Raw genomic sequence first — 8194 nt, 5'->3', positions numbered from 1 at the left:
TGAAAAGGGCCAAACGCTACCATTTATTTGACCTGGACAATGAAAAATAAGATTTGTTAAAGTAATAAATAGTAATGAAAGTGACATGAAAATGAATAGCAATGAAAGTGACATGAAAATGAATAGTAATGAAATGTGACATTGGAATAAATAGCAATGGGATAATAAAATAATGAATAGTAATAAATAATGAATAACGAGAAATGAAAGATGGAATTTATGTCCGCAGAGTAAAAGGACTATAAGAGCTAAAGCAAATGCTACAGCTAGTTTTTGGTGGCATCGGTGTTCAGGGGGCAGCTTTATTAGCTTTTGCTATCTCGTATACTTTATTTTTGCTTTATTAGTACTTTATTATCTGCTGTCACCCGACGGACCGACGCAGGCCAGAGAGAGTTAAGCATCCTGATGGTGTTTTCCTTATTTTATGCATCTTTTGTCCCTGTTTTATGCTTAGTCTAATGTATGTTTTATTTCATTTGTGTTTGTCTTATGTTTTATTTTTGTAAATGTTTACTTTTTGGTTTCTTAATGTTTTATTTTCTGAATGTCTTAGGATATTCCTCGGTTTACTCTTTCGGTTTTGTAGACGTTTTGGCATTTGATTTTTCGTTTTTTTTGTGAGTGTTTTAGGATGAGATTCCTCGTTTTCTTTGTATTTGGATTCATGTAGCTTTTAAGTTTATTTCATTGCTAGTTCGTGACTTTCAGGAAGTTGTACTGATGTTTGCAGGCGAGTTGACCATGACACTAAGTTGTAATTGAGTGCAGCCAGAGGTGTTGCAAACGGTTCGGATTTATAGACGGCGATTTTGTGTTTCAGTTGTGCGCTTGGATGACTAGTGTTTGAACTTTTAAGGTGCTCGCTGTTGATCCTCGGAAGCTGAATAGTGACTTGCTTTATTTTCATTGATCGTGGTGCATTCTATTAAGCATGGTGCGTGGGAAGAGAACTGGTGCAGACGCTGCTTGTCCTTCACAGAATGTGGATGAAGAGCGTCAGGAGACGGCTTCGCAGGCAGAAGGCATACTTGAACCTGAGCTAACAATGTTTGAGGAATTAACCAGGCAGATTTCGTTGTTAAAATCTGAAGTTGGAAACTGGCGGGACAGATACGCTAGGATGGAGAACAAGGCAGAAGAAGACAGGCGTGTGTCAGAGGAAAAGCTGAAAGTCTTGGAGGAAAGGAACAGCATACTCGAAGCAAGGTTGGAGCAAGACCGACGTCTTAGGGTGGAGGCTTTACGACAGGTGGAGGACGATAATGCCCAGCTGAGGGAAGCAGCCGAGATGGACCGTCTAGCACTCCGGGAAACAAGGACCGCACTTGAAAACCGAGCTCAGCAAGATCGAGATATGATGGCCGAAGCCAACAATTCTCTCAGGGAAGCTCTCCGTGTCATCACTCCAAGCCTTTCCTCTAATGCAACTCCCCGCCAAACACCTGTACCTGCTGAGAGGTCCAATTTACCTGATCGACCTCGATCTCGTCAGCACCATTCAACTCCCATAGATGTGCACCATAACCCGCCTTCAACATCCCTTTCTGTGGTAGTCGAGAGGGAGTCCATTCCGAAGTTTTCAGCTGAGACGTCTGCATCGCAGCCTCTTCGCCGCAACCAGGAAGTTGAAAGCTGGATCCGTCAGATAGAAAATCTCTCTCGCCCACCAACTGAGGAGAATTTCATTCGGAATGCTCGAGCACACTGCAGAGGACCAGCTGATCTTATAATCAACAGCCCTGCCTTTGACACGATTACACTATGGTCAGAATTCAAGGCCAAGCTGCGACTGAAGTTTCGGGGAACGTGCTCCTCCAGTGACTTTTTCCGTCTGTTATACGAGAAGAGGCTTGCGAGTGGACAGGCTCCTCTTGATTTCTACGTGGCCCTTGAGGGAGCTGTATATCAAGGTGTTCGGGATTATCCTGAGGCTATTGGCGAACCAGATGAACTTATCAGAAGGGTATTTCTGCAGGGATTACCTGGATGGTTACGTGAGATGTGCGCCCTCTCTGAAAATGGACCACTTCAAAATCTCATTGACACAGCACAACGCGTATGGAATGCTCGTGTAGGAATCAGAGCAGCAGATGAAGGTCCACCTCGTTTATACCCCTCGGGCGCACGTGCTTCATCTAGAGTGGCTGCAATTGATGAAGACGCCTCATCCTTTCGACAGGTCTGCTTTAATTTACCCCGAACACCCCCTCGACGACCACCACGGCACATGGATCGGCCTCGTAGGAGAACAACCTGTTGGGCTTGTCAGCGTGAAGGGCACTTTCGTAGGGAGTGTCCCTTTCTTAACCTCCCAAGTGGAACGGGATCCGCCGCGTCGGGAGGACGTCCAAGTCTGCAGGGTTCCAGAGTGTTCCGCCCTGAACGAGAAACAGCAGACAACCAAACCGTTTAGTGGCAGACCGACAATTATGCTGAAGGTTGAGGGGCAGAGCTTTCTTACATTTATCGATACAGGAAGCCAGGTCACCTTGTTGAAGAAAGACGCTATGTCGCGACTACAACCTCGCAGGACGCATGTTGCAGCTAGAGGGCTCAAGGGAGTCTCGGGAAAGGAGCTTGCTGTTTTGGAGGAAATGGATGTGGAGATTTGGCTGAGACCGGGGAGAAAGCTCTATCACAGGGTTATGGTTGTAGATGGTGTATCTTTCCCAGGAGATATGCTTATTGGTACAGACTTGTTAAGGAGGGTTGATTATAAGATTATTCATAGTTTGCAAGCGCAGGAAGCTTTTCTTCATCTTGATGGTATGGTTTATCCTATTGATTACGAAGCTGGAGAATCCTTGGCCCTGGTATCTTTTATTCAGAAGAGTGTGCACCCTGCAACAACTCGTCTTGCACCCAAATGCAGGACTGTTTGTCTGGCGCGATCAGGGGTTTATGTGCCATGCAGCATTTCTTCTGCTTTTAATGGCAAGTCTGTATTAATCACCAGCAGTACATCAGTGCTTGAAGTTCCACGCACGTTGGTAAATCCTGTTAAAGGAATGTGCTCTATTTTCGTTGTCAACTTCTCTGCAAAGCCTGTTATACTCAAGAATGGGGCTCATTTTTGTACTGCTGAGGAGGTAAGATTGGTGCCTGAAACTGACATTGGTGAACATGCTTCTCTGCCTACAGTGAACCCATCAACTGCTGTGAATGACACACATGAGGGCTCTATATGTGGAGATCTAGGAGACCAGGAAGAGGAAGCTGATTTTGCCTGGGAGGAAGATGTTTTTGATAGTTTTCATGGTCTTCAGCTAACAGATCCTGAAAAAGATTTAGCTGAAATCTGCCACGTGCTACCACCTACCGATACTGTAGTGAAGATTGATGCTGCTTTGCATGAAAGTGCTGTTGCTGAGGCAGCTTTAATCGAGGCAGATGGGGTAGAAACGGCATCGGACCCATCCTTAGGACACCTGGCTGCTGTAGAGAGGGAACAGATAATGCAAGTTCTTTCCAAGTTTCCTCGTCTCTTCTCTGGTGATAAAACCCAGGTGGGTTTAGTTCCTGGAGTGTCACACAAGATTGTCACAGGTGACACGCCACCTATCTGCACTCGGCAGTGGAGGCTCCCAGAATCTGCAAAGCTGAAGATACGAAAGGAGTGTGACCAGATGTTACGCGCAAGGATCATAGAACCGTCAACATCTCCATGGCTCTCACCGGTTGTGCTTGTTAGGAAGAAGGACAACAGTGTGCGGTTCTGTGTCGATTACCGCAACCTTAATGCTGTCACAGTTGCCGATACCTATCCTCTTCCAAGAATTGACGAGCTGGTCGACGAACTTAGGGACACAGGTGTTTACGCTTCTTGACAGCAGGTCTGATTATTAGTCTGTACCTGTAGAGCCTACTGACAGACCCAAAACTGCCTTTAGCGTTGGATACCTCCTTTTCCAGTTTCGCTGGATGCTCCCACCACTTTCCAGAGGACGATGAATGTGGTCCTGTCTCCAGTCCTTGGAAAGCACAGACTTGCATACCTGGACAACGCGTCATATATAGCCAAGATTTTCCTAATCACTTTAGGTAACTGGAAGAAACACTGAAGCTATTGGACTGTGCTGACTATAAGTTCAATATGGCGAAGTGCGAATTTGCTGTACAAGAATTTCGGTTCTTGGGTTTTAAGATCACCCTAGCAGGAATTTTGCCTGACCCAGAGAAGGTCAAGAGTATCAAAGAAATGAGACCACCACACAATGCCAAGGATATACAACAATTCTTAGGGGCAACAGGTTTCTTTAGGAGGCATATTCCAAAGTATGCAGCCATTGCAGCACCTCTCACGCAACTCACCCGAAAAGACCATTCATTTAGTTGGGGAGAGAAGGAGCAGAAAGCCTTTGACAACTTAAAGGAAAAGCTCGTGTCAGCACCTGTCTTGCGTAAGCCTCGATTTGAAGACCCTTTTGAAGTTCACACAGATGCATCACAAAGTGCCATCGGTGCTTGCCTTATGCAGAGAGATGGAGAAGGTAACCCAGCAGCTGTTGCTTATTTCTCCAGGAAACTTCGTGGACCCGAGACCAGGTATTCTGCGACAGATGCCGAGGCCTTGGCTGTTGTTGAAGGAGTGAGAGCTTTTGATCCATACATATATGGTCGCCAATTTACCGTGTATACAGATCACCGGCCTCTTACGTTCATCTTTACACGAAAGACAAAAAGCCCTCGCATGACAAGATGGGCTTGTGAGCTCTCACACTACCAGTTTAAAGTGATCTACAAGCAGGGGATCCAGCATCGTGTTCCTGATATGTTATCCCGTTCAGTTGCACAAATAGACCTTACCAATGTCGACCCAACGACCATGCGCGAAGAACAGGTGAGAGATTCTATTTGGCAAGAAGTAATAAATTACTTAGAAGAGAAGAACTTGCCGAAAGGGAAGATCCCCCTTTCCCTCAGTGAGTTCACACTTCAAAACGGAGTTCTCTACCATCTTCAACAATACCCTGCTCACGTAGTTCACCAACTAGTGGTCCCAAAGGTTCTCCGGAAGGCTGCCCTTAAGCTCGCTCATGATAGCTCCTTTGCATCTCATCCAGGTATTTTCAGGACATACCAGAAGCTCAAGGATCTGTTTTATTTTCCAAATATGATGCGAGATGTTAAAGCCTATGTTTCAGCCTGTCCAACATGCCAACGACGAAAAGGAACACCACACAGGGCACCACTGGCTGCTGCTCCGCAGGTATCTACACCATTGGAAAAAGTTTCGGCTGACCTTGTTGACTGTGGCCAATCAAGCAGTGGATTGAGGTATATACTGGTAATAATAGACCACCTTTCTCGGTACCTGCAGCTGATTCCACTTCCATCTAAAGAAGCTGAGGTTGTAGCTGATGCCTATATTAAAGACTTCATAACACTATTTGGTCCTCCACGTCTTATTCAAACTGATGGTGGCTGTGAATTTACAAGCAGATTGTTCCAGCAGGTTTGTGATATAGTTCAGACGAAAACCCATCTCACTACAGCATGTCATCCACAAGCAAATGGGATGGTAGAGCGGTCTAACCGGGTAGTTAAGGAAGCCCTGGCAACCTTAACCGAACGGCACCCTTTGGATTGGCACCAGTACGTACCGCAGGTCAGATTGGCACTGAATAGTGCGTTTCATCGGTCAGTAGGCGACCAACCTCTTTATTTGCTAATGGGTCATCATGGTCACTTTCCAGTTGGCCTCTCCAACGAGGTAACCTTTGCAACTGACTCTGCCAAACACTTCAGTGACTCCTTGAGAGAAGCTCGTCATGTGGCCATTGAAACGTCACGTCGTGCTCAAGAAACCTGGGCAAGGCAGTATAATAAAAAGGGTAGAAAAGCTCCAGAGATGGATGTCGGCACGTTAGTCCTATATCGTAACTTCCGCAGGCTGAGTGGACCTCGGAAGACTCTTGGGTCTCGATGGGATGGTCCTGCTCGTATCTTGAAGCGAATTGGACCAGTGACGTATATCACCAGGGATGTGGATTCTCCATATAAAGAGCGTAGGCTGCACGCAAATCAAATCAAACCTTTTAGAACTTTTGAGGAATTAGTATTTGTGGATTCACCCAGGGAAGAGAGTGCCTCTGGTGAAGGTTTGCCCATAGAGCAGCAATGTGAAGACTCTGAAAGAGACCCTGATGAAGTGTTACTCTTATCAGCTGTGCGTCCCAGATGAGGAGCAGAGTGCCTACCTGTGTATATAATCTATTATATGTATATGTATCTCTGTACCTAATGTTTTACCTATGTTTACTTTCCACTCGTCTTTTCGTTTTATCTTCTACTCTACTTTATTTTTCCTAGCCTTATTTCATAGTTTTATCTTTTATCTATTTCTTTTACTCAACTTTTTACCCGCTTTTACCTTTAATCCTTTTGATGTTTTATTTCTCTTATTTACCTTCATATTTTATTCCCTCTTATTTCTGTACATTTTATGTTCACACTTTTTGTATGTCTGCATTTATTATCATCATTATTTTTTTTATGAGTTCAGTTTTATAGTTTTAGGTTTATTTTTAGTCTCTGGTCCTGTAGTCGGTTTTAATGTTTTTGTTTTATTTAGCTATTGTTATTCAGTTTTAACGGGTTCCTGCTATTTTACTTTAGGGGCCGGCTCAGTGAACATGCCCTTTATAATTACAATCCTTAAATATTTGCAGGTCCTGTCGATGCGAGGATGCCGTCACGAGGGTTCTAGATTTCCGGATGTCGTTTTTAGTATTTCCAGATTATGGTGGCTGTTTCCGTCCTGTCTGCCTGCCGAACGTGTCCCATGACAGGAATGATGATTGGTCGAGATTGATGTGGAAGATGAGGGGCGTTCCGTGAGCAGTTGGATGAGAGTTGGGAGCGTGAAGGGTCGTCTCGTCGCCGTGATCCCCGTTATGGTTTCGTCGAAATCTGCGCCAAGTCGCCTGAGGAATGGGCGGGCCCGGAGCGGACCTAGGGATTTATCCGAGACTCGAGGACGAGTGGAGGCGACGCCCCGACCTTCACTCCCGGGCCATGGGAGGGGTTGTAGCGAGTGAATTTTCGAAGGCCCCCCGCAAAGAAAACGACTGTGCTTGGGAGCAAGGGGAGAGGGTGCCCTCTGTGCGGCTGCGCAGACTGAAATACCGATGTAATAGATACGACATTACCTTTCCAACCAACATGAATATTATAACTTAATTAAGCATAGGGAGAATAAGCACACTATGTAGCGCAGGATAAAAGCGCCCTCTTTGCTTAAAATGCGATTTGCGGTGACGTCACTGCGCAACTGAAAATGCGCACGTAAGAACAATAGCGACAGAACCGACACACGGACCAGAGACGCCATTTGAGAAACATCATTAATTATCAATTTTTACATTGTTTACGTGATCATATTTTATATATTTTATTCGTATTTTCTGTGAGACGGTGAATCGACATCGGAGGCTACAGAGACGGCAGTTTATATTAAGGTATTGTTTTTATATTGATCGTGTTTATGTAAGCTGTCACTCCTATAGTAAAATACAGAACCCGTATGCTGAGTTTTTCCTAGAACCCTTTTATTTTGTTTTATATTAACTTTGGTATTTTATTTCGAGTCAAGTATTTTATGCCATCTTATTTTGTAAATTATTTATAAAACAACATCAGCATGTTTGACTCTCAGGCCTAAAATGTTTATGAAAAGGGCCAAACGCTACCATTTATTTGACCTGGACAATGAAAAATAAGATTTGTTAAAGTAATAAATAGTAATGAAAGTGACATGAAAATGAATAGCAATGAAAGTGACATGAAAATGAATAGTAATGAAATGTGACATTGGAATAAATAGCAATGGGATAATAAAATAATGAATAGTAATAAATAATGAATAACGAGAAATGAAAGATGGAATTTATGTCCGCAGAGTAAAAGGACTATAAGAGCTAAAGCAAATGCTACAGTTTGACAAATTTAAGCCAGAAGAATGTAAACAACAGGAAGGCTATTTTAAATTCAAATTCAAACTCTTCTATTCAGCAGTTAAAAAAGAGCGTCGGATTTCATCAGGAAGTTCGCGACCGTATCTTGTTCTCGACCGTGTGACGTCAGTTTCCTTTGTTTAATGGAAGAGAATGAGACACTGAACCATTTTTGGACAATAGTATATATTCAGTGGAGGTAAAGGGGATCTGGCACGTTGTTTTCTAGTCCTTAG

Source organism: Penaeus japonicus, unplaced genomic scaffold (assembly GCF_977035675.1).
Source record: "Penaeus japonicus unplaced genomic scaffold, GWHDUDI00000001_assembly GWHDUDI00000016, whole genome shotgun sequence".
NCBI lineage: Eukaryota > Metazoa > Arthropoda > Malacostraca > Decapoda > Penaeidae > Penaeus > Penaeus japonicus.
The sequence above is the reverse complement of the archived record's forward strand: the minus strand, read 5'-3'. Positions refer to the sequence as shown.